The sequence below is a fragment of the Podarcis muralis genome, chromosome 9 (genome assembly GCF_964188315.1).
Source record: "Podarcis muralis chromosome 9, rPodMur119.hap1.1, whole genome shotgun sequence".
NCBI classification, from domain to species: domain Eukaryota; kingdom Metazoa; phylum Chordata; class Lepidosauria; order Squamata; family Lacertidae; genus Podarcis; species Podarcis muralis.
Window position 1 is genome coordinate 2,881,171 of NC_135663.1, and position 25,714 is coordinate 2,906,884.

Here is a 25,714-nt window from a genome sequence, read left to right on the forward strand (position 1 = left end):
AGCAGGGGATTGGAATAGATGACCTTTGGGAGTACCTTTGAACCCTACAATCCTGCGATTCCATGATTCTGTGAAACTCTGGTGACTACAATGTTTGGCTTTCCTAGTAAGGCCAACCAAATATCATAGACTCCTAAACAGACATAATAATGAACACTACATAATAAATAGATAAACCCAAACAACACAACAAGAGAGAAGGAAAAAGTATGGCATGCAAGAGAGTTACCTTAATTTTAGGAAAGGGCTGGTCTGGAATAAGGAAGGAAAGAACAGAAAGATAGAACATATGAACTTCAGAAAGCAAAAAACACAGCCAATGTTCTTCTCCAAGAACTCTGACAGACAGGCAGCTGTTGGTAGAGAAATCACTGAGGCTGCTACACTTTACTCATTTTCCTGGGAATTAGTGCCACTGAGCAGAACTGACTATCCCAGCCAACCCACTTCACCACAGATTTGAGGATGGTCTGAATATCTTCAGAGCAGAGATCCTTGACTTGAAGTGGTGCCTTGTGCAAGGAGAATACAAAGCAACGATTATACCAAATTAATTTATTGGAAGTACAGAAGCTGGTTTTGACGCTTCATTTTCTTGGAGGTTCAAATCTTTGAGGTTGCAAATTAAGGTCTCTTTTTCCAGTCTTGAGGAAACAGGACTGCTAAGGTGCTTTCAGCTCTTGATGGCAGAGAGTTGAGCTCTTCCATGCCCCAATTCCATAATCTGGATTGCTGATTTTTTTAAGGGGGAGACTGATCCATTGCTTTTAGCATAGAGACTACAGAATCCAGTTTTATCAAGGTTTTACCGTATACCATCTTTGATCAGGCATCTTCTTACATATCCACCGTTTTTCTACATTGCAGGGAATGTTTTCCCAACATTTAGTTGTTCTGGAACAATGCGATTTTAATATGACACAGGGTTCTTCTTTTATTTTGTCAGGCTGACCATGCATCCAATAACTGAAAGCAAAAGGCAGCAGTCAGAAACCCATCAACTGAAACTAATGCATGCATGCTGGGTGTCTACTTTTTTCCTAGCATTAATGAGATATTCAGCTCAGTTCTGTCTCACTCTTGCTTTCTACCTCAAGACTGCCAGCTACTCATAATTGTAGTGCATTGTTTGTATTTTTCAGATTTTGTCCATCAGCAGAAAATGGGGGGTAGTTTCCCTCTCTATAGTTTCCTCCTGCAAGTTATTTCTCACACAAAATGGCAAAGAATGAGTGCATCGCTTGGAATACACAATGCTATGCTCAGGAAACTGCAATCAAGTCCATCTGCTTATTTAAGAATTTTACAATCCTATATTTCAACCCCAACATTTTCAAAACAGCTTATTACTCCTGGCTCCATCTGAAAAAAGTGGGTTTTTTTGGAAAGAGAAACTGAGGTCCACTGACTCTGAAGATAGTGAACTTGCTTCTCCATCATACCTATTATTAATCTGTCACCCGTGAATTCCCGACAAAGTTTCTACAATATGAAAAGTAAAGAATTTTTGTTCACACTTACGTGTTTACTACATTTGGGCCATGATGCCATTTCCATTGTCCATTCTCATGATGGAGTCCAATCCAGGAATCTTCATGTGCAAATTCTGTTTCTTTTTCTAGAAACTCCTGCAGAAAGCACAACCAAAGTCTTTCCTAGAAATGAGGAACCAGAACCCCTTTTCAAATTATTTCCAGACAATGTATCTTCTCTGGAAGACAAGAGGCTCCTCCAGATGTTCAACAGGAGTGACATGTGAATTGACAGCGGGAAGTTGCACCACAGAGATGGGCTCTGCCTCCTACACCTTGCAACTAAATCAAGGATGGGCAAACCCCAACCCAAGGGCAAAACTCAGCCTGACATGGGTTTCAGTTTAGGAACTATTGCTTCACAGCCCAGAAGGACAGCCCTCGAGTTCTAGAATACTAAAGCTCAGTTTAAAACCCCCACACAACTTGCTAAAAACATGGTAACAGTAAAAACTCAGCTAGAGAAGGAACAGAAGGATAATCAGTCAGCCTAGAATCTGAACCCTTAAGCTGAGTGCACACAGGAGAGTACTCTCTCAAGATGCCAAGGATCTTCAGAGTCCTTTACTCTGTGAGGTTGGGTACTCCTTTCATCATTAGATCCTGTCTCTTAACGACAGAGCTTGCAATATAACCCCCTTCCGGCAAGCCCTTTCTCCCTCCTTTCTTGACTCACCACTGGGCCTGCAAATCCCAGATCCTCTGCTGTGCCTTTTGCTGGCCTAAAACCTCCTCATTTGTGGGGACTGATACAATTTAAAGACTGCCTCTCTAGCTCCATGCCTGATGGTTTCCACCTGCTTTACTTGTACATTTCTTAATAGATACTACCTCCCCTGCTAGGAAAAAAGCAAAACAAGCATCCAGTACTCTCCCTTCACTAGATCACAATTCATTCAAGAGTGCCCCATGACATCTTTCTGCTCGTGGAGAAAGAGGGGGAAGTAAGATGTTCATGCACTAGTATGCGGAGGCTGCCAGAGAACTTTTATAGGCACCCAAAGGACTTAAAATCAGTTAATTTCAAGAGAGTGTCAGGAATGTGGCCCCCCAAAGCACAGTGGAAGAGTCAGCCTCACAAATTGAGCTGAGTGAGCAAAGGGCTGACTCTGCAGATGGGAGCTGTCTGTCTGATTTTAGACAGAACAGCCCGGGTTCCCTCCTTTCCTGGGAAGAAGCAGTTAGCTCCCAAGGAGAGGAAGAGTGAGAAGTTGACCAAAGCATTGCCATGCAACCACCAGATAAGCCAGTGTTGAAGGCTGAGTCTTCTGGGGAAGAGCCAGCCCTGCAGTCCTCAAACAAGGACATTGGAGAAGATCGGAGAGCAACAGAAGGAAAGGAGACGAAAGGCGGGATTTTGGCGTTCTTCCTGTTGGGCAAGGGACAATGAGTCAGACTGAGCAACTAAGGTTAATGAGAGCAGGCAGAACACCATTCTTTGGATGTGTGTGTGTGTTTGTATATAAACTTATATAAAACTGACAGAGAGTCCTTGTTGCTTATCAGGCTGCTTGCCTGCTAGAGATCATTATAGCGAGTTTCCTGGTGTTGTACTCACCTCCACACGAACATCTTCAACAAATGTCAGCCAGGACTTTTCCTCCTCACAAAACTCTTTTGCACCGAACCATGACTTTCTTCGAACTTCAAACAAATAGAGAAGCCCAGCATGTGGCATCCACTTTAGACGAAATTTTCTAATAAGGTCCTCTTTCAACCCAGCAAGGAATTCACAGGGAAAAGAGAGGGGGCAGAATTTGAGAGATGCCAAGTTGAAGGCCTGTGGATCACTTTAAAATACACACACAAACTCGAAGTGAATGACATAATAATATTTCATTACCATCCAGCACAATTTACTAATGTAACAGGATAGCCAGCCTTCTGCCCTCTGAAACGTTTGTTCCTGTAATGAACATATTTAGAAGCTGGTTTCAATGAGAAGGTGTCATTGATTTTCCTCCCTATTACCATATTTGCATTCACCAATTGATTTGCAAATAATTTTCTCATACATTTATCTAGACAGCCTATTAGAAAGCTATATACTAGGTCTGCACTAAAATGGGTACCATCCTTACTAATTTTTACTGATAATGTTTGGAATTTCAGTGAAAATATGCAAAAAAAGGAGGCCACCCCATTGGTGTAGAACTTTCCTCATCCCTCCCCCACTGTCAAATGTGCATCACCGAGGTACTCAGGTGTGTCTCATGACATAAAACCCACAACAATTAGAGTCCACTTATAGTCTCAATTTAGTGGGATTTTCTGACTCCTAAACTAACAATGAAATCCCTTCCCTGATAGACCTCTGTCTTCTCCCAAACTTACATGACAGTGGAACAGCAGCATAAAGGTCTCTCATTCCCACTCACACCTGAAGTACTGCAACAGCAGCATCCCAGGTGCAAGGGGACCTGGTAAAGGTAAAGGGACCGCTGACCATTAGGTCCAGTCATGGACGACTCTGGGGTTGCAGTGCTCATCTCACTTTATTGGCCGAGGGAGCCGGCGTACAGCTTCCGGGTCATGTGGCCAGCATGACTAAGCCGCTTCTGGTGAACCAGAGCAGCGCATGGAAATGCCGTTTACCTTCCCGCCGGAGCGGTACCTATTTATCTACTTGCACTTTGACGTGCTTTCGAACAGCTAGGTTGGCAGGAGCAGGGACTGAGCAACGGGAGCTCACGCTATTGTGGGGATTCAAACCGCCGACCTTCTGATTGGCAGGCCCTAGGCTCTGTGATTAAAAACATAAACACCTTCTGGATCAGGAAAGAACCCATGTATTCCAGCATCCTGTTCTCACAGTGGCCCATTGGAACTCTTGCAAGTAGGATCTGAGTACAACAGCACTCTCAGTTGATTTGCAGTGGTAGTGGCGATGAAGAAATATGATCTCAAGACTAAATCTGGATGGGTCCTGGCTCACCTCATATTGGGGGTGAGACATTCTTGTATCCCAAACTCCCACAATTCCAAACAATTTCAACCATTAATTAGGAAGTCATTCAAGAAGGAGTTCATCAACTTGCAGAGCCACAAAAATCCAAAGGCACAAGGTTCTTCACATCTGAATTTCTTCTGGGATTGTGAAGGTCTGAATCGCTCAATCTGTTTTATCAAAGTAGTGTGTGAGAGGCTGAGGGCAGCTGGGCCCCTGAACCTTCAAGAGCTGTGCAGACAAACAAATTTCAATACTTCAGTATCATTGTCTCAAAAGAACTTACCAATTGCAAGTTGTACTTCATACACTTTGAAGTTCCATGCAACCAATTCATCTGCCAACTTCTGAGCTCCACGAAATATTTCAGAATCTAAAAGGTTTGAGCAATTCAAGTCAGTGGTAATGCAAACATCCATCTATGTATATAAAAAAGTCATTTTCCAAAATCTGATGTACAATCACATTCTAGCGTGAAAAAAAGAAGCAGAGCCCTGCTATGGAGCCTAGATAGGAGGAGTCCTGGTTCTCAGTGTCTGGGATGACCAAGGTTTACTCCACCCTTGCCCCAATTGGGTCAGCTGTTAACACCCATTTCCTTTCTACTTAGGGATATTGGTATACTGATGGTAAAACTTGTCCTATCTCCTGGAGAAGGCCATTTTGTGGCTTGACCTTCATGGGTTCTTGAAAGGGAATGGGTTGTGTGTCTTCTTTGTGAAGAGCGCACAAGGACACACTGGATAGAGATTGCCCTATTCAAGTGGGTTTTGTTTCTTCTGGGATTTGCAAATTCACTATTATTATAGGTATATTTATTTGTATCTCACTTTCCCCCCAGACTGGGACTCAAGGAAGTTTACAGATAAAAAAAATGCAAAATGCAGATAAAATAGAAAAGCTAAAATTATAGCAAAGTCAATCATTAAAAAGTTATTAGGTAAAGGTAAAGGTACCCCTGCCCGTACGGGCCAGTCTTGCCAGACTCTAGGGTTGTGCGCTCATCTCACTCTATAAGTCGGGAGCCAGCGCTGTCCGCAGACACTTCCGGGTCACGTGGCCAGCGTGACAAAGCTGCATCTGGCGAGCCAGCGCAGCACACGGAACGCCGTTTACCTTCCCGCTAGAAAGCGGTCCCTATTTATCTACTTGCACCCGGGGGTGCTTTCGAACTGCTAGGTTGGCAGGCGCTGGGACCGAACGACGGGAGCGCACCCCGCCGCGGGGATTCGAACCGCCGACCTTTCGATCGGCAAGTCCTAGGCGCTGAGGCTTTTACCTACAGCGCCACCCGCATCCCTAAAAAGTTATTAAACATTAATAAAAACAAAACAACGTAAAAAACAAATCTTTAAAAAATACAAATAACAACAATAAAAAACATCACAGTGCCAGCCCTTTCCTTAAAAAACAGCCAGTTCCTAGAGGCCTGTTGGAATAAAAACTGTTGCCACTTACTGAAGGAAGGGCAACAAGGAGGCAATCCAGCTTTCCTAGCCAGTCCCGTAGCAAAGTCAACCGATTCAGGGAAATCATAACAAAATGGACAGATATACAAAACAACTGGGTGATGATTGGTTCTGATTTAACAGGTCCAGGCTTCAGCAGACACAGGCTCCCAGCTCTGCATATTTTGAAAGTGGTTGTTTGTGGGAAGAGGAGCGTTTTCAGAGGACAAGTGTTGGAGGAAAGGTGGACTCTTCATTCTTCCTCTTCCAATCACCCTCCACTGCCCAGCTACTTTCACCTCTCTACATAAGAGACTTGAAACAAGTTCTACTGTGGGGCAATACCCCTTGAAGGGGTGTAGGGCTGGGGAGCAGTGTTCATCCTTATCATAAATTTTTATTTATGCCCCGCCCTCCCCAACCAGAGCAGGGCTCAGGGCGGCTAACACCAATAAAATTACAATAAAACATAATAGGGGGAAACAAACAAAAAACCAAAAAAACCTAGTTTATTAAAATACGGGTTAAAATACAATTTAAAATGCAGCCTCATTTTAATAGTAGCCCATAAATCAAAACCATAAGGGGAGGGAAACATAAGGGTCAGACTGAGTCCAAACCAAAGGCCAGGCGGAACAGTTCCGTCTTGCAGGCCCTGCGGAAAGATGTCAAGTCCCACAGGGCCCTGGTCTCTTGTGACAGAGCGTTCCACCACGTCGGGACCAGTGCTGAAAAGGCCCTGGCCCTAGTTGAAACCAATCTAACCTCCTTGAGGCTAGGGACCAAGGATCTCATGGCAAGGGCCCTGTAAGGAGCCTCGCCGTGGCATTCTGCACCCGCTGGAGTTTCTGGGTCAGCTTCAAGGGCAGCCCCGCATAGAGCGAGTTACAGTAATCAAGTCTGGAGGCGACCTTCGCATGGATCACTGTGGTCAGATTAGGGCGCGAAAGGTAAGGGTTCATGAATATACTGATGGAAACTTATTGCTTACCATTCTTGTTCTGAAGGGACGGTTCCCTTTTTATCATAAAGTCTCTGATAGTTTTCATTGCTCTCTTTTCTAGCTGCATTTTGTTCTGCTCGTAGATATCTAGAAGGGATTAAAGAGAAAAAGAAATGGTATTCCAACACACTAGTCTGGGCATGAGTGTGCTACACCCCTCCCCCCCAAAAAATAATAATTGCTTAGAATGATTTTTGAATCAATGATCCCTGTGCCTTCGCTGTGAAACCTGCTTTTTGTATGACAGTCATAGTTTCTAGCAGGTGATATGCAGTCTTGTATACCTGGTGAATTGGTTCTCCCAGCCCTGCTGAATCCATTGTGATTTGATGTCTTCCTTGGGATATAGTCATGCAAAGATCATGGGCACATTGGGTGATGACATCATAACGGACTAGGGATGCAACACCTTCCTCCCATTTTATCTTGCCAGTGCAAAAGGCTTTCTGCCACCACATGAGCAGGAAGGAACAAGGCGGACAGACTGCAGACCCGTATTCCTAGGAGGAGGCACAGCCAGCAAATGTGTTAAGCAGAGATCCCCTGTACAACTTAGGAGAGTCACTTTAAGAGAAGGAATCTCTCATTCAGCAGACAAAGATTAGAAGAAATAGGAGCAGAGAATTGCACGCTAGGAGAGAGATCTCTGCAGGATGCTCCAAAATGTTGTCCTTCCAATGGCAGGTGAAGACTTTCTTAGCTCAACAGACTTTTAGGAACTGACTGTTTCGAACGAAAGGGCTGGTGCTGTGATGTTTTTCTTGTAGTTGTTATTTTAAATAGTTCTTTATATATATTATTTTAATTCCATTAGTGTTTAATTGCTGTTTGGTGATGATTGTATCTATGTTTTTAGCTTTCTCTGTTTTATCATCATCATCATCATCATCATCATCATCATCATCAACAACAACAACAACAACATTTATACCCCACCCATCTGTCTGGGTTTCCCCAGCAAATCTGGGCAGCTTCCAGCACATACAAAACACAATAAAACATCAAACATTAAAAACGTCCTGATACAGGGCTGCCTTCAGGTGTCTTCTAAAAGTCAGGTAGTTGTTTATCGCTTTGACATCTGATGGGAGGGCGTTCCACAGGGCAGGTGCCACTACTGAGAAGGCCCTCTGCCTGGTTCCCTGTAACCTCACTTCTCACAGGGAAGGAACCACCAGAAGGCCCTCAGAACTGGACCTCAGTGTCCGGACTGAACGATGGGGGTGGAGATGCTCCTTCAGGTATACTGGGCCAAGGTCATTTAGGGTTTTAAAGATCAGCGTCAACACTTTGAATTGTGCTCGGAAATGTACTGGGAGCCAGTGAAGATCCTTTAGGACCCGTGTTATATGGTCCTGGTGGTTACTGTTGGCTGTGTTGAGTCCCAGTCTGGGGGGAAGGCGGGATATAAATAAATAAACAAACAAACAAACAAATAAATAAATAAATAATAAAGTTGGCCTATGAAGTCTCTGGAGTATTCAGGAACAAGAAACAGAAGCATTTGTTTCAATGGGTGAGATTCAACCACTTCCTTACCTCACACACTGGGAGGTAAAAGGGCTTAGCTAAGGCTGGATGATGCCCCCACTTTTGAAAGTGTTCTTCAAAATGATGTAAAGCCAACCAGGAAAACTCTATAGCCCCCTCCCCCCCAGTTGAACTTACACAGATTAATTACTCCAACTGCAGCACAAAACAGGACCAGGCACAGCACCACCGCAGTAGTTGCAGCAAGGGAAGGTACAGAGCACTCTGTCATGTACTGCAAAACCATAGCATATTTTCCTTGAAGTGCAAAAAGAAAGAAAATTATGCTTTAACAATCACGTATGAACACCCCGCCATTATCCCATTAAGGTAGGGTTCATTTTGCTGTGTTTTTGGAATTCTTGCTGACGTATAAAGCTATTAACATATATACAAGAAAATAAGGTGAGACGGAGCATATAGTTGAACTATGGAATTTACTCCCACAAGGAGTAGTGATGCCCATCAACCTGGGTGGCTTTTAAAGAAGACTCATGGAGGTGAGGTTGACCAATGGCTACCAGCTACAGCGGCTATGTTCTGCATTCGCTGTTAGAGGCAGTATGCCTCTCAAAACCCATTGCTGGGTATTGCAAATAAGGACTACGCTGTTGTATTCAGGTCCAGCTTGGCCACTGTGAGAACAGGGTGTTGGACTACATGAGCCTTTTGCCTGACCCAGTGGAGCTTTAAAACACAATCTATATCAAACAAATCTATAAATTGTTAGGGGTGTTTTCTAAATATGTAAGTTGTCTCTTAAGGAGTCTGCACTAAACAAACAACTAAGGCATTCCAAACATCAAAACACACACACTATCCTTTCTTATATCAATCTGAAACAAGGATGCAGACTTGGGAACAAAAGATTATATGAACAGCACCTCAATAAGTAGTCCCCAGTGGAAGCCACCAGAGCATGGCCTTGGCACCAGTTGGGCTCACCATAAAGAGATGCAAGAAGTCCCTCATCATACATAGCTTTAGTTTCTCCCCAGGAGTGGTCCATTCTGCTTTGCCACCTGAGGCAAAATGGGATGGTGGCACCATGTTTGCATGCCATTGACCCCACCTTGCTGCACCTGCTGAAGTCTGGCTTACCAGACTTCTGGGTTCTGGCAAGATCTCACAAGAGCCCCATGAGATCGGACAGAGGCCTTGCGTGATCTACCCAAGATCCTGGTTTGGCCACACAAGACATGAAGTCTTCAGGCAATTTCACTGAGTTCTCACCCCGAAACCACTTCTACCACTTCTCCAGTGATGGAGGAGCATGTGACCATTAGATTCTACAGCCTGAGGCAGTTTCCTCAGTCTGCCACATGGATGGGTCGCCCCTGCTTCTCCCACTCCACTCTGTGATGGAGCATTCAGGCCACACTTGAATGACCATAAGGATTTCAAGATGAGCAAGCCAAAGCTGGCTTTCTAAGCCTGTCTCCCATGTTGACTGTCAGGCTAAGTGAATGGAGAAGTCTTTCTTGCCTGCCATTTCTTTCTGTCTGAGGTTCCCTGTTTAAATAAGTAGAGAGGAGAGAACATATGCTGAAGCTTGGTGCTTCACACCACCGCTGCCATAGCCAGCAGAGGACGTTGGACTCAAACCCTGCTTGGTTGGTTTGACTAAGTGAGCCTGCTGGGTTGACAGAGCACTGCTAGCTTTTCTCCAGCCCTTCCCATCACGACTGGTCACATATGCCTCCTGTTGCTCTCCCACCTTTCCTTTCCAGTGTGTTCCTCGTCTATGCTATGAACCACTTCTGTGTGTGCTGCATACATACCCTTTCTAGGTGGTGGTTTTCGTCTGCGTTTTAGTCTTGTTCTGGATGCCACACTGGATCTAGAAGAGACATTGGATCTAGAAGCCACATTGGATCTGGAAGCCACATTGGATCTGGAAGCCACATTGGATCTGGAAGCCGCATTCGATCTAGAAGCCACACTGGTTTTTGACGCTGCATTGTGGGGTTGGGTCACATAATACGTAATTTATTGGAACATCAGCTCGTAAAAAAGTGAAGAGAAAAGGCGCTGTGTACTAGGAGCTAAACCCCAGTAGGAGAAGCCCCTCCAAAACTTGAGGTGTCTTCGCCAAACTCTGCATGAGGTTTCCTGTGGTGAGGTTGGGTGTCTGTCAGGGATTGGCTGGTTGAGGAAGACTGGGGGGCAGCCAGTAGTCCAGGAGGCACCTGAGTGGGGAGGGGACTTTGACCCAGGCTCAGGCTGGTGGGACAGGGAGGAATCAGCAACAGAGAGTGAGGGTGAAGGGGAGATGCTTGAGGTAGCCACAGAAAGAAGGGTCGAGAAAAGGCTAGAACAATCAAGAGAAGCCGAGTCACAGCAAAACAACTCACGGAGGGAGGTATAAATAAGGGAGAGAGAGGTTGGAACTGTAGCTTCTGCAACTGACTTGCTTAGCTGATGTATGTGCAGTGCGCTGTCTCCTTGGTTACTGAGCAATAAAGTTAATTATGGCCAAGCCCTTCCGGTTTCTGCTTACAGCATTGGACCCTAGACGGAAGGGCTTTTCTGGCAGCCTGACAGGGTCTCGCCACAAGTGCCATTTTGAATCAAATATGTCTTTGGCATGACTTCACCCAGTTGATGGCACAATGGGTCCAAACTCATATATTACAGTGTCCATTTAAAGAACACAACATTCTGAGGTCCCAGGCAGCATCAAGCACTACCTGCTAGTAAATCCAGGGGATTGATTAGGTGAAATATATAGCAATGCTATTTAAATGAATCATTAATCAAGCTGAATAAAGGTACGACTATATGAATCTAGGACTAAATGTCAGTTCATATGTGCTGACGACGGAGTAACAAAGTAAAAGATAAATCATCAAATGATTGTTTCAATTAATAAACAGTATGGTTCATTTCTTTTATTAAATTTAATAAAATGTCAGAAGGTGGAAAAAAGGCAGGCGCTCAATCTGAGAATAGTGTTGCCCAGAGATAAATCTCTGCCCTGTCCCTCAATTTCACACTCTCATGGCAGAAGGAAGGAAAGGAAGCAGGAATCAGAAGGACAGACGGAAGGCTCAGAGGTGAGTAGAGTAACTCTGCCTTCCTGTATTGCTCTGAAGAGGAAATAACAGTGGGAAAAACCTACCTCCTGTGAATGTCAGGCCTCCCACCATTTTAACTGCTCATTCGGATTGGCACCTTATGTCATCCTGTGTTCGGAACCATATGACAGAGTAGACAGTTAGCACAACTTCTATCAAAGAATTTAGCAGGCAAAGACAAATCAGAATAACAACCTACAAAAACTTGCCTCTTTCTGTTGACAAGAACTTTTTCTTGGCTTCCATCTTATCTCCTCATGTTGAGTGTTGTCTCATCTTGGAGTTCTTCTATGTGACCATTTAATGGAGTAAAGTATTAAAATAATGTCTTGAGACAAAGCTACCATTTACAGAGCAGTCACACCATGCTATTCATACAAGGGAGCTGGCATGAAAAACTTGCGTGCATCCAACCCTCACTTTGTTTTCAAACATGGAGTTGTCTATTCCCTGGAGAACTACAGGAATCTTCTCATCTCCCACTATAATAGGACAATTGGGTCCTTCTGAGTTCTAGTTCAGTGACAGAGCACATACTTCATTCAAAAGGCCCTGATACAATCTGCAGCATCTCCCATCATAAGGAGCTCCAGCAGTAGGTCTGAGAAAGACCTATCTTTGCCAGAGATCCTGGGCAGCTGTTGCCAGTTGGCTAGATAGCACAGGGGGCAAGACAACCAATGGCTGGACTTAGAAAAAGGCAGCTGATTATGAATGATTTGTTCCCCCCACTTTGGATACCGTGGTGCCTCACTGAATCCTTTATCTTCTCTCTGCCTCAGCGTCTTCCTGCAGATGTTCCTTCCTTTAACGGCTTCAACCACCTTCCACTTTGATGCAGAACATTCCAGAACTCTTCCCATTCTGCTCCTTCCTGATTGGGACTGACAGGCAGCCAATCAGCACTCCACAAATAGCAGAAGTCACTTACTCTACTTTCAAGGCACTCTCACACATGAAAGGGCTGCTCATGAATATCTTTGGGACACTATAAAATGCAAAAATGTTCACTTGCCGCAACCTGCTGGGGAATCTCTTCATTGTGTTCCATCATGCTGCTCTTGGGAATCTGCAGTCTTTCGAATGCTACTGGACTACAATTCCCATCATTCATTTCCATTGTCCATGCTAATTTTGTTTGATGGGTGTTCATAGAATTGTAGAGTTGGAAGGGAAACCAAAGTCCATCTAGTTCAACCCTGTGCAATGAAGGAATCTCAACTCAAGCATCCATGACAGATGGCCATCCAACCTCTGCTTAAAAACCTCCAATGAAGGTGAGTCCACAACCTTCCAAGGCACCACTCCAAGTGGAGATTCCCCGTTCTGGACTTATTTGGACCAATCTGGAATCTGTGGTGACGTGGGCTGGCTCTGATACTTTGAAACCACCTCAGAGCCTTGGGAGGGCTTATGACATCTGTCAGGGGCTCAGGAGCAGAGGGACAGGAAAGGGAGGAATTAGAGACCGAGGGGGAGGAATCCGAGGGGGAAGTGAGCGATGAGAGCCGCCCGAGGTCTCTAAGTCTCTCCAGCGAATCGGAGGATTCACAGAAAGGGGCTCCCATGGTCAGAGCTAGGGGGTTGCCAGAGGGAACACCTCAGGAAGGAGGGGCCAGAGGGGACTCAGAGAGCAGCAGCTGGAAATCGGGACCAGCTTCCCCACCGGAGAGCAGTAGGGGGGAGGAGTCCCAGGCATCGGCATCAGGCAGCTTTCCGTCAGCGGAAGGACATGAGTCAGGGTTAGCCACGCCTGCATCAGAGAGCGAGGAAACGGTCAAAAGGAAGGTCGGAGGCAGCGCGAGCGCGCCAAGTTCAAATGTACAAGAGGGTGGCGCAATGAGCAGCCCGGATAGGGAGCCAGGTCCTAAAGCCCGCCGAAGGGAGGGGGAAGAGTCCGAGGGGTCCGCCTCCGAAGCGTCCAGGAAGGAAGGGACCCCGGGGGGTGGTAGGACCCAGAGGCGGAAGGAGAGACGGAAAAGGTGGAGTAAGGCTAGAGTCTTAAGCTGGTGTACAGGGGGCGGAGACTCAGACGGAGCTTCGCCGGTCTAGTGTCTAGACGTAGAGACGCACGCTAGGGTTTGAAAATGGATAATGTACTTTAATAAAGACTTTTGTATATTACCGCTGGCTAGCGTTGGTCCTCTGTGAGCTGGGACCTGGAGGCAGTCTCTGACAACATCTTTTGATACATTTTTGTAAATTGCTCCATCTCCAGGTTTTGCCCCACATTAAAGCCTCCTTAGGGAACAGGGTGTGGAGAGAGTTGCTGGTTTGGTATTATCCAAAACCACAGACCTAGACCAGGAGGAGGGTCAAGTGGGTTCTGACCAAACAATGGTGACTCTTCCTGGTAATGGTGCGAGCACCGTCCTCTCCTTTGAGGACAAACACGGTGGTGTAGAGGTGAATTCTTACCACACTGGTTTTTTGTTTTTGTTTTTTAAATCACATAAGGCTCCAGCCATTGTGTGAAATAATCCATGGCAACCCAAATATAATGGTTGCCAGTCCCTGTTTCAGACAAGTTCCCTAGTACACCCACCATCGCCTGCTCCATTGGAGCGCCCACCAGGAATTGCTGCATCAGGGTCCTCCTTTGCTGTGCACACATCACATCTTCAGCATCTGGGCTAAGCCACTGAGAGGTTGTATGCCACCCTGAATTGCTACCAGGTGGTAGCAAGATTCCAGAGAGTTTTAGGCAGTTACTCAGGGATGTGTTTCCAACAGCCTGCAGACTGTCTCGCTAGAGTGGTGCATGCTCTGGTTATCTCCCTCTTGGACTACTGCAATGCGCTCTACGTGGGGCTACCTTTGAAGGTGACCTGGAAACTACAACTAATCCAGAATGCGGCAGCTAGACTGGTGACTGGGAGCGGCCGCCGAGACCATATAACACCGGTCTTGAAAGACCTACATTGGCTCCCAGTACGTTTCCGAGCACAATTCAAAGTGTTGGTGCTGACCTTTAAAGCCCTAAACGGCCTCGGTCCAGTATATCTGAAGGAGCGTCTCCTCCCCCATCGTTCTGCCCGGACACTGAGGTCCAGTTCCGAGGGCCTTCTGGCGGTTCCCTCACTGCGAGAGGCCAAGTTACAGGAAACCAGGCAGAGGGTCTTCTCGGTAGTGGCGCCCGCCCTGTGGAACGCCCTCCCATCAGATGTCAAAGCGATAAACAACTACCTGACATTCAGAAGACATCTGAAGGCAGCCCTGTTCAGGGAAGTTTTTAATATGTGACATTTTTGTGTATTTTTCATCTTTTTTGGAAGCCGCCCAGAGTGGCTGGGGAAACCCAGCCAGATGGGCGGGGTACAAATAATAAATTATTATTATTATTATTATTATTATTATTATTAGGAGACAAGACTCAGGGAAGACTGTCATGTCTTTAAGAAATATGGTTTATTTTACACATATTTACACCAGGGTGTTGAAAGAAAACTGTATAAAAATGATTTATACAAAAATGAGCAAAAATGCAAAAATATATACCAGGTATTTGCTGGAAAGGCCAAGAGGAGGAAGGGTCATTTTATCACATGTGGTGGTATTGTAAAAAGTTGAAGGACTTTTGGAAAATTATAACGAATTGAAAAGGAAGTTTAAATTAATAATCCCTAAAAAACAACAACAACCCCAAAGCCTTTTTACTAGGAATAATGGGGACATAGGTCCCAAGAAAGCTGAGTAGTTTATTTATGTATGTGGCAACAGCAGCTAGAAGTTTATATGCACAAAAGTGGAAAGAGAAAAAATTACTAACTAAGGAAGAATGGCTTATGAAATGGATGGAATATGCTGAAATTGTGAAATTAACTGCCAAATTAAGAGGACATAATGACAAAGTAAGGAGGAATGGAGACCCCGGATTGGTTACCTTTCAAAATATCACCAATAGATGAAGTTGCGGGCAAGATTTAAAAATATAAGCACTGGATTAATGAAAGATTTAATGGTAGCGGGGTTTAGATAATAAAAATACATGTGTTGTAAAGCAGCCAATGAAAAGGAGTAAAAAACCGAACATAAGGAAAGGACGGGAGGGAAGTCAGGAAGCAAATTTGTACGTTAAAAAATTGTATATGATGATCAATGCTTTGGAATATTGTTGGAGACTTAATAAAAATGATATAAAAAAGACGCAGCAGAGACTGTCATGTATTTGAGAAATATGATTTATTTTACACATATTTACACCAGGGTGTAGATGGAGGGAGTGCAGAGGTTATAACATTCGCATCTCAAGAGTGGCTTGTTCCCCACAGCAGTGCAGCATGAGATTGCAAGACAGCTCCTTGCCTCTGTCCCAGTCTGCCTTCAGCCAGCCTGCCAAGATACTTCCACCCTCCAGTCCCCATATGAAGTTCTGGCCCCTCTCTTCTTCCCAAGAACCTTTGCTAAGCAGCCCCTCCCCTTCTCCAAATCTCTCAGTTTTAAAAGGGATACATTTTTCCTATGTAGCATCATGCTCTCACCATGCTCTTGGCAACCTCTGTTGTGCACAGACCCAAGGGTGTTTCTTTGACATTTTGATGACTGCCGCTGTTTCATAATAGCTTGCACTCAACTAGCCTGGCCAGAACTTCAGCCCAGGCTAGTTAGCATAGGCTAAACCCAGGAATTTCTGTGTTTGGCACAGTTCAGGAGACCTGCTGCAGCCTGTATTTCCCCCTCAATGTCCCAAATATTACCAGAATTCCACCATTTTATTAATTTCTAACATTCACTAACTCTAGACCTGTAACATTATACTAAATTAATTTATTGGAAGTACAGAAGCTAGTTAGGACTGAATTCTTCCATGCGGTCCAAGTCTTTGAGGTTGCAAAATAAGATCTCTTCTTCCAGTCCTGAGGAAGGAATACTGACAAGGTGCTTTTGACTGTTGACAGCAGAGGGTTGAGCTCTCCCATGCCCTGATTCCATAACCCGGACAGCTGACTTTTAAAAGCGGGGTTCGATCCACTGTCTGTTTTTAGCATAGACCTCATGCAATCCGGTTTCATCAAGGGCTTAACGTGTACCACCTTTTATCAGGCATCTTCTTACATATCCATCTTTTTTGTCTATCACAGGGAATGTTTTCCCAGCATTTTTGGGGGGTAGAGCAATGTGCTTTTAGGATGGCACAGCGTTTGTTATCTAAATCATGCGGCATACCTGCCTTCCAGTAACTGAAAACAAAAGGTAGCACCAGAAATAAGTGAATCAAAAGTAATGAATCCACATTGGATATTTGCTTTATTTCGGAATGTTAAGGAAATGTTCAGCTCAGTTCTTTCACACTCCTGTTTTCTGTCTCAGGGTTGCCACATACTCAAAACTGCAATGCATAGATTTATTTATTTTTAAAAAAGTTTCTGTCCATCAGCAGAAAATATATTATGGGGGAAGTTCCTTTTTGTCACTGTGAGCTGTCTCTCACTTTATACATCCCACGGTACATTATCTGATGCCTTTTTCACACTATATAATTTTATTGTATTTTATTTCTCACAGTTATATTGCAATTAGTGCAGAAGGCATCCCCCTACTAAAGAGCAGGTAATAAATTGTAGAATAAAACAAAGCACCACCTATTTGATACATGAGAATTGGGTGGCAGATTGGGGGAGGGACACTCATTTTGTTAAGCCTTGTGGAAATTTAACTCTAGAGATGAGTAGGGTGTCTCATTAAAGGAAAGCCACAGAACCACACCACAACAAAACCCATTTTTTTCTTTTTTTTCTTTTAAAAAATCATGATAACAAACATTTTCATTTTTTTGGGGGGGGGGGGAATAGTTGGAGCAGAAAAATTAAACCAGGCCTGAAAAGCAGATGAGAGGGAAGTTTGGAAAAACTGCTGCTTAAAATACTACTCTAGCAATGAAGCTCAGCAGCGGAGCGTCCCTCTGCTGCACCCAGGGTGCACTGGCATGTGCTCTGGCCCTGTAAGCACAGTGCTGCTTTTGCGAGCAGTGCTGGGCTTGCAGGAAGGGTGCTGTGAACTGTTGCATCCTTCTCATGGTGCCCTCCAATTGGAGGGTGGCTGAGAAGGATGCAACAGGCCTGCTCCCTGGTCCCTGTGAGCCCAGTGCTATGGACTTACTCGCAGGGTCCAGGGTGCATGCCTGTTGCCTCCTTCTCAGTTGCCAACAGAAGGACGCAACAGGCCACAATGCCCTCCCTGCACAATGCCCTTCAGGAAAGCGTCACTGAGCTTGCAGGGCCAGGGCTCATCCTGTTGTGTCCTTCTCAACTGCCCTCCAGCTGGAGGGCACTGAGAAGGACGCAACTGCTCATGCTGAGGCAGGATGCCATGATGTGCCCCCCAAAAAACTGTGTCTGGGGTGACAGTCCCTCATCCTCCCCACACCCTACACCACTGATGAACCTCATTTGGTGGGGTCAGAAAAAATGGATAGCAGAGCAACAACCAGTGATAGGCAGAGCCAACTAATACTGCTTTTGTTCCCGTTCACCTTTCTGTTGAGCTCTATGATGGCAACATTGAGTCCAAGTAGGCACGGGGCTGACAGCCATTGCAACCCTCTGGACTGTTTGTAAATAAGGTGGCAATGACGGGGCCCCCATGGCTGGCTTGCTAGAGATGAGACAACAAAACTATCAAGACTTTTTAAATACTCAAGATCACTGCATGTCAACTTTTGATAAAAATGGACTGGAGATGGTTGTTTGCCTTCTACTAAACTCCTATGGAGCTCAAAAAGAAACATAAAACCACAGCCTGTGTGAATTCCTGATGGAGGTAAAGCAGAACAAGTGTGCTCAGAGATGAATGCCTAACAAAGTTTCTACAATACAATAAGCAGAGAAATTTTGTTTACACTCACGTGGTTCCAACATTAATACCGTTATACCATTGCCATTTCCCATCCTTATAAGGAAGACCAATCCACGAGTCTTGATGTGCAGTATTGGTTTCTCTTTCTAGAAACTCCTGCAAAGAGCACAATCAGAAGGTCTTTCCTAGGAATGAGGAACCAGAATCCTCTTTCAAATCAATTCCAGATTACATATCTTTCTTAGGAGAAAAACAGTCTCTTCCAGTAGTGAAAGAAACATGAAATGTGCATGGGCAGGAGAATGTTTCATCACAGAAACAAGCTTGGTCTCTTTTCCCACCTACATGTACTCATTTGAATGTCTGATGAAAGGAATATTGGGGGGGGGGGACTAAAAAAAATGGTATCAATTATATAATATAATTATTATAATTATCAGAGGTGAATTAATTCAGGTTGGGCACCTATGCACTTATTGACATTCATCTTTCTCTTTCTCTTTCTCTTTCTCATACCAGGAGGTGTAAGGAAATTGACATTTTACTATGTCCAGTCTGCAACTCAAAACACATTCTAGCAAAGTGCCCAATAATCTGATACTTTTAGCTTAGTTCATAAACTCTGCAGTAGAATTTTGATTATTTGGAGTATTGAAGGGAAGATTGCAGTGGAAAAACACAGGCTAAAGTTGCCTTCCAAGCCAAGGCCTCACCTGGAATAGAGGTATTAACATGACAAAAGGTGTTGATGGCCCATCTAAGAGGAATCTTGGGCCTGGGCAGACAGAAGATGACCAAGGTAACTGGGTGTGAAGGGATGGGAAAAGAAAGTCTTTAGCAAGGTGTGCTGGGAAGAATAAAGAAGAGAAGAAAAACTGGAATCCATCTTGGGTAGAAGGGACATGGGTGGCGCTGTGGGTTAAAGCCTCAGTGCCTAGGACTTGCCGATCGAAAGGTCGACGGTTCGAATCCCCGTGGCGGGGTGCGCTCCCGCTGCTCGGTCCCAGCGCCTGCCAACCTAGCAGTTTGAAAGCACCCCCGGGTGCAAGTAGATAAATAGGGACCGCTTACTAGCGGGAAGGTAAACGGCGTTCCGTGTGTGCTGTGCTGGCTCGCCAGATGCAGCTTGTCACGCTGGCCACGTGACCCGGAAGTGTCTCCGGACAGCGCTGGCCCCCGGCCTATAGAGTGAGATGGGCGCACAACCCCAGAGTCTGTCAAGACTGGCCCGTATTGGCAGGGGTACCTTTACCTTTATCTTGGGTAGGCTGCCTGCAGTCTGGCTGGGAGATGCCTTTGACTCCAGGGCTGCACCCTTTTGAAATGACTGTGCTGTAGGATCTGGACTCCATGCAGACTGAAGGTGTAAACAGGCAAATAAACCATATTTCTTAAAACTACAGCAGTCTCTACAGTGTCTCAGTTCTCTAAAGGAACACAGACCCTGGGTGAGTGCTAAGAACCTCCTGGGATCTTGCTGTTGAGGTTCGTGAGAAACTGCAGCTTTGAAGCGGACAATTAATGAGTTGGCAAGAAGCCAAGTTAAGCAAAAGTACGTGAGAAAGTCTGCTTGGAGACAGGGAAGCCTAGCAGCAGGTAATGATTGGGTTAAGGTTTTCCCTTATATGCAGCATGACACAGTAGTTTGGTGTTGGAGTTCAGAGGTTGGGGTGTAGAGTTTGAATCTGTGCATATAGTAACTTGTACAAAGCTGTGCTATACTCTGTATATAATAAAAGCAAATACAAATCAAGTTACTGTTCAGCACATTATGTTCCTGAGTTGTCATCCTGGACTACACGGACTAAGCAGCCAGTAGCAGAGAGTTTTGGTTGAGATCCATCAACACTTGCCACCTATCGGCAGAGAGTGGGGGTGGCACCCAACTTTTGTAACACTATTTTAAAAAATAAACAACCCCCCCAATCTCCAGAACTTTTTGATCATTGGAGCACAGTTTATATAATTTGGGCCCTTGATTTTTTTTCTGCTTGTGGAGGAAAGGAGAAGGAAGTAGTTGAGATGCTGCAGAAGTTTCATAAGCACCCAAAGGGCATAAAATAATCAAATTGTGAAGGAATAGTCTTGGTGTTCATGTATTCCAGTGTTCTGCTCACCTCCTCTTCAAGACTTCCAATAGTAATCAGCATGGATTTTTCATCCTCACAAGCTGTTATTGCTTTGTGCCACGGCTTCGTTCTGTCTTCAAATAAATATAAGACTTCCTTGTACGGCACCCATTGCTGACGAAGCTTTTTACTAATATCCTCTTTGAAAGAAGCCAGGAATTTGCAGTGAAAAGAGAAGGGAGGGAAATAGGGAAATAAGAGAAGCCAAACTGAAGGTATCTGTCTCTCTCTGTGTTTACACACACACACACACACACACACACACACACACACACACACACAGCATTACATACTCCTATTATAAGGTAAAGGTAAAGGGACCCCTGACCGTTAGGTCCAGTCGTGGCCGACTCTGGGGTTGCGGCGCTCATCTTGCTTTATTGGCCGAGGGAGCCGGCGTACAGCTTCCAGGTCATGTGGCCAGCATGATTGAGCCGCTTCTGGTGAACCAGAGCAGCGCACGGAAACGCCATTTACCTTCCCGCCGGAGCGGTACCTATTTATCTACTTGCACTTTGACGTGCTTTCGAACTGCTAGGTTGGCAGAAGCAGGGACTTAGCAACGGGAGCTCACCCTGTCGCGGGTATTCGAACCGCTGATTGGCAAGTCCTAGGCTCTGTGGTTTAACCCACAGTGCCACCCATGTCCCACTCCTATTATAATCCATCATAATTTATTGAAACGACTGGAAACCCAACCCTCTAAAACGTTTGTCTGAATAATGAAAACATTTAGGCTCGTTTCATGGAGAAGTGTCTGTGAAGGGATTCCAACAGACTAGCACTGCCCTCTTGATCCAGCAGTTGAGCCACCATGGTGCTGAGAAATGGAAGGTGGAAGCCGATAACCATGATTCTCCAGCATCACCGTCTCAAAGAAACTTACCAATTTCATCTTCTATTTCAGTCACATTGATGATCAAGTCAACCAGTTTGTCTGCTAACTTCTGAGTTTCACGAAATATTTCAGCATCTAAAAGGTTTGAATAATTCAAGCCAGTGGGATCTCAAACATCCATCAATGTATATTAAAAGCCACTTTCCAAAAATCCAGTGAACGGTCACATTCTAGCATGAAAAGAAGAAGAAGAAGAAGCAGAACCCAAATATAGGACCCAGAAAGAACAGTCCTGATTTTCAGAGTCTGGCATCATTGAGGGGAAAGAGCAGGCTTACCCCAAATCACATCCTCATGTGAATAAAATAAAAGCCTAAGCTTGTAGGTTCCATTTCTTATGGGACTTGCAGGTTTACTCCCTTGTTTTTCTTGGGTTTCACAGCAAAACCAATCACAAGTGATTTCATACCAAAACAGACAAGCATATAAAGAGTATGTGTTATGTTTGAGTCTGATTTATCAGGTCTAAACTATATCTTTTCAGCAAACGAAAGGTTCTCTGTTCTGGCTGAATACTATGAATGAAGGGATAGTATTTCCAGAAAGCAAGTAGTAGATGATAAAAGGGTGCTTTGTTTTTCTTCAACCTACTGCAGTGCAGCCACTTCCCTGCATTTCCCCCTTTCCTGCTGAGAATAAGTTCTTATGGGAGAACCAGCCTCATATAACCAACATGCTGAAGTATAATTAATGCATGAAGAGGTTAACACCATAGAATAAGCTGTCCTGCCAGGCTTAGCTAGATCACTTTCCCTCACCTTGGGATGAAGCTAATCAAGGCCTTTGTTCACTCTCAGTCTACCCAAGAAACTCAGAATGTGAAGAGGTTTTGAGCCGGTTGCTGCAGCTCAGACCGCAGGGCTCTTACAAGTCATTCTTGTGTTCTTATACCAAGAATTTAGGAACTTCCACTACTGTAACTTAAGCCAAGTTTACTGCCTGTGTTTTCTGGCTGATGTATGGAAAAGCACATGAACCCAGAGGTGAAGCAATCTGCTCTGGTACCCGGAGCAGCGCTTGTCCCAGGGGGTGTGGCGCGTGTCCCAGGGGGCATGGTGCGCCACCCACGGAGGCGTGGCATGCATCCCGGGGGCACGGCACATGTACCGGGGGTGACCAGCGAGTCATGGGGGCTGCCGCTGATCGGGGGTCAGCATTTTGTCATCCCCTTTTGGAATGGCACCCAGGGCGATCCGCCCCCCCCCACCTCGGAATGCCTCTGCATGAACCTGACCTTTGAGGAGTTTGTAAGTAAATCAATTTTTAACTTACCAAATGTTGGGTCTTTTTCTATACTAGGAGAAGACATGAAGTTTGGAAGGGCATATTTTAAAAACCTCAGAGCCTATATTTCCATGCTTTACTCTGCTGCATATTTTGTGGTTTTAAATCTCTGCTAGTGTTCTCTCACCAAAGTCTCGTTGCCCCAAACCTGGATCTTTGCATCCAGGGAATTCTCCTTTTTAAACCTATTTTTCCTTGTCACAAACAGTTTTGCTGTGAGGTGATATCCCTGGGTTGGGCAGGGGGGAAGCGTGGTCTTGAATGCACAGACTGAAACCCATTGCTTACCATTCTTGCCTTTGAGAGAGGGTTCCCTTTTTATCATAAAATCCTTAATGTTCTTAAATGCTTTTACTACAGCAGATGACCTTCCTGATCCCTGAATATCTAGAAATGATTTAAGAATAAAAGAAATTGTATTCTAACACACTTGTCTGGGCATGGCTGAACCCCCACTCTGGAATTTCTGAGACTGGTTTTGAATCAAGGCTCCCCAGGCCTTAGCTATGGAACCTGCTTTGCTTGGAGGGAAGTCATATTTTCTAGCATGAAATCTATGCTTTTGTATACTGTATGAACTGCTTTCCCCAACCCTGCCTACTAAATCCATTGTTTCCTACCTAGAATGTGGTTCTGCAAGCATCGTGGGCACATTGGGGAATGACATAATAACTGTCAAGGGATGTGATGTAGCTGCATTTTTAGGAGATGCTACCAGCACAGGCAAAGCTACTTTATCCCCTCCATATATAGCAGTGTGTGTGTGTGTGTGTGTGTGTGTGTGTGTGTGTGTAATGGGATCTGACCTCGTAATAGATTCTTATTTCCCACACCCACTGTGGGCTAACTTTGACAGGTGGATGGGATCACTCACCTGTCACTCACCTTACATCATTATGACATCAGGTGGCAACATCTAAAGGGCTTGTTCTTAGCACCAATCAACTGATTGGTGTTTAGAGCAAATCCATTTGATTGTGTTTTGTTAACACCAATCAGCTGATAAGATATGGATTCCCATGGGGCATGCAAATAGACATTTTCCCTCTGTAGACTGGTAGAGGAAAGAGGTCTGATGGTGAGTTTATTAGTACTCACAACACACCTTCTAAAGCATGGGTTGGCAAACTAAGGCCCGTGATCCAGATTAGGCCCAATTGCCCTCTGGATCCGGCCCGTGGACGGTCCTGGAATCGCCGCTTGGATCAGCATGATCGTTTAGGCTGCACCATTTTTTTGCAAAAAAAATTGGGCCACATCCCCTCCCACCGCGGTGGCACCCCCTTTCTCCCCCTTCCTCCTCCTGGCTTCTCCCCACCCTGCGGAGGAAGGGAGCTGGGCTTTGACTGGTGCCAGCCAATCCGAAGGTTCACCGCCCGTGTGCTGAGGCACGGCCCAGACTTGCCACCCACCCCCTGGCATCTCCGTCCATGGTCGTGCTGTGGGCATTGTGACGGGCGCGTCGCGGGGCTTCGGCTGGAGCTTGGCGCACCTGCTGGTGCCTGGGAAAGCTGGCCTGGAAAGGAGAGGTGACGCCATTGCCGCCGGCTCCCAACCCCAGGCAGAACAGTGGAGGAGGTCGGAAAGCAGGGGAGGGGAGGGGCTGGGGGAGAGGGGGGAGAGAGAAGCTCCCCTCTACCGCGTGGGTGTGCATGCGCACGCAGTCTGGCCCACCACAAGGTCTGAGGGGCGGTGAACTAGCCCCCTCCTAAAAAAGTTTGCTGAGCTCTGTTCTAAAGGCTGTGTCTTCAAAGAGGCTCTGCTGATTTGCTCTGTCAGTGAGCCTTGCTCAGCATGGAAGAATTCACAGCACACTTTAAGCTCCCAGCGTTGCTAGGTAGCCATGTCTTTACCTGCCCAACTGATTGATTGGATGAACATATTTATAGGGTGCTTTCCCACAAAGCCACTTCTGAGCTGGAGAGGAGGTGGGGTTGCTGGCTTCACGCCCTCCCCACGTGCTCGCAGCCCCCGCAAGACTGAGGGAATCCTCGGCCGCGTCATCTCCCTTGCCAGCCAATCGACTGGCCCGGGAGGCGTGGCCCACACTATTTAGGGCCAGCGCGGCCAAGGATTTTCCTCTTTCTTCGCTCCAGCTGCTGCGGTTTCCCATCCCTCCCACCCTATAGGTTTGGCTCTCTGACATTGCTATGGACTTCAGTTGGTCACAGCCAAGGGGCCTGGTAGGAATTTTTTTCCACTTGGCAAATTGGCACCAGCCATTTGGTTTTTCACCTACCTTGTAACAAATCGTCACAACTTCCTCGGCATTGGCGGTTAGACATTGGTAGTTATTGTTATGCAAATGAGAGGGGGTGGGAGGAAGCGCCATCACCTTCCCCCATATCGAAGGGTAGTCCGGTAAAGGATTCCGGGGGGCGTTGCCCTGTCCGAAGCCTATGGAGGTGTGGGGCTAAGGCACGCCCCCGAGCAGTGACCCCTGGGGGAGCTCCTAGTTGATGTACATCAGCAGGGCTCCCCCTACTGGTGGTTAACCCTTCCCGGTCTTCAAGCAATCAGGCTGAAGCCGGATAGTTGATAGGACCAATGCCTAAGCCAATACCACTCAATTACTGTAACCAATAAAGTTGTGGCCAATTTTCGCCCATTAACCTAAAATGCTGGTGTCATGTGTCTTTATTTCTGAGGGGGAGGCGGGAACTTGCCATGCAATGAGCTGTGCCCACAGCAGGTGCTGGGTAGGTCAGCATTATTTCGGGGAAATGGCTTAACTGAGGCGCACTCTGTTTGAAAGTCTACGTCACACTGAAGTGAAACCAGCCCAAAGGATTTAATGGGTTTTCTTTGCTACTTACACAAAATAGTTGTCCCTAGTGCGGCAAAAAATAGGATCAGGCACAGCGTTACTGCAGTAAATATACCAATGGAAGATGGAAACAAGTCTCGTATATTATGCAAAAAAGCAGCTAGCTTCCCTTGAAGGACAAAAAGAAAGAAAAATCTGCATTAACCATCATGAGCCAACATCCTACTATTATCCCAGTAAGGGGGGCTGGGATAGAGTTGTTTTTACAATAGAAGAAGAGTTTGGATTTGATATCCCGCTTTAT

General features: G+C 45.6%; 3 long non-coding RNA genes across 3 annotated transcripts; all 3 read right to left on the minus strand.

Annotated features, from left to right (window-relative positions):
• Window positions 1–588: 588 nt before the first annotated feature.
• Window positions 589–3,237, minus strand: LOC144328927 (uncharacterized). Its single transcript, XR_013394310.1, has 3 exons — window positions 3,091–3,237; window positions 1,522–1,628; window positions 589–966 (listed from the first exon to the last, which is right to left on the minus strand). It is a non-coding gene; the product is annotated as an uncharacterized LOC144328927 (long non-coding RNA).
• A 1,530-nt stretch (window positions 3,238–4,767) lies between these two features.
• Window positions 4,768–8,709, minus strand: LOC144328945 (uncharacterized). Its single transcript, XR_013394326.1, has 3 exons — window positions 8,599–8,709; window positions 6,919–7,017; window positions 4,768–4,852 (listed from the first exon to the last, which is right to left on the minus strand). It is a non-coding gene; the product is annotated as an uncharacterized LOC144328945 (long non-coding RNA).
• Window positions 8,710–10,248: 1,539 nt separating this feature from the next.
• LOC114604760 (uncharacterized) lies at window positions 10,249–12,352 on the minus strand. Its single transcript, XR_013394311.1, has 4 exons — window positions 12,270–12,352; window positions 11,747–11,825; window positions 11,582–11,645; window positions 10,249–10,415 (listed from the first exon to the last, which is right to left on the minus strand). It is a non-coding gene; the product is annotated as an uncharacterized LOC114604760 (long non-coding RNA).
• Between the last annotated feature and the right edge of the window lie 13,362 nt (window positions 12,353–25,714).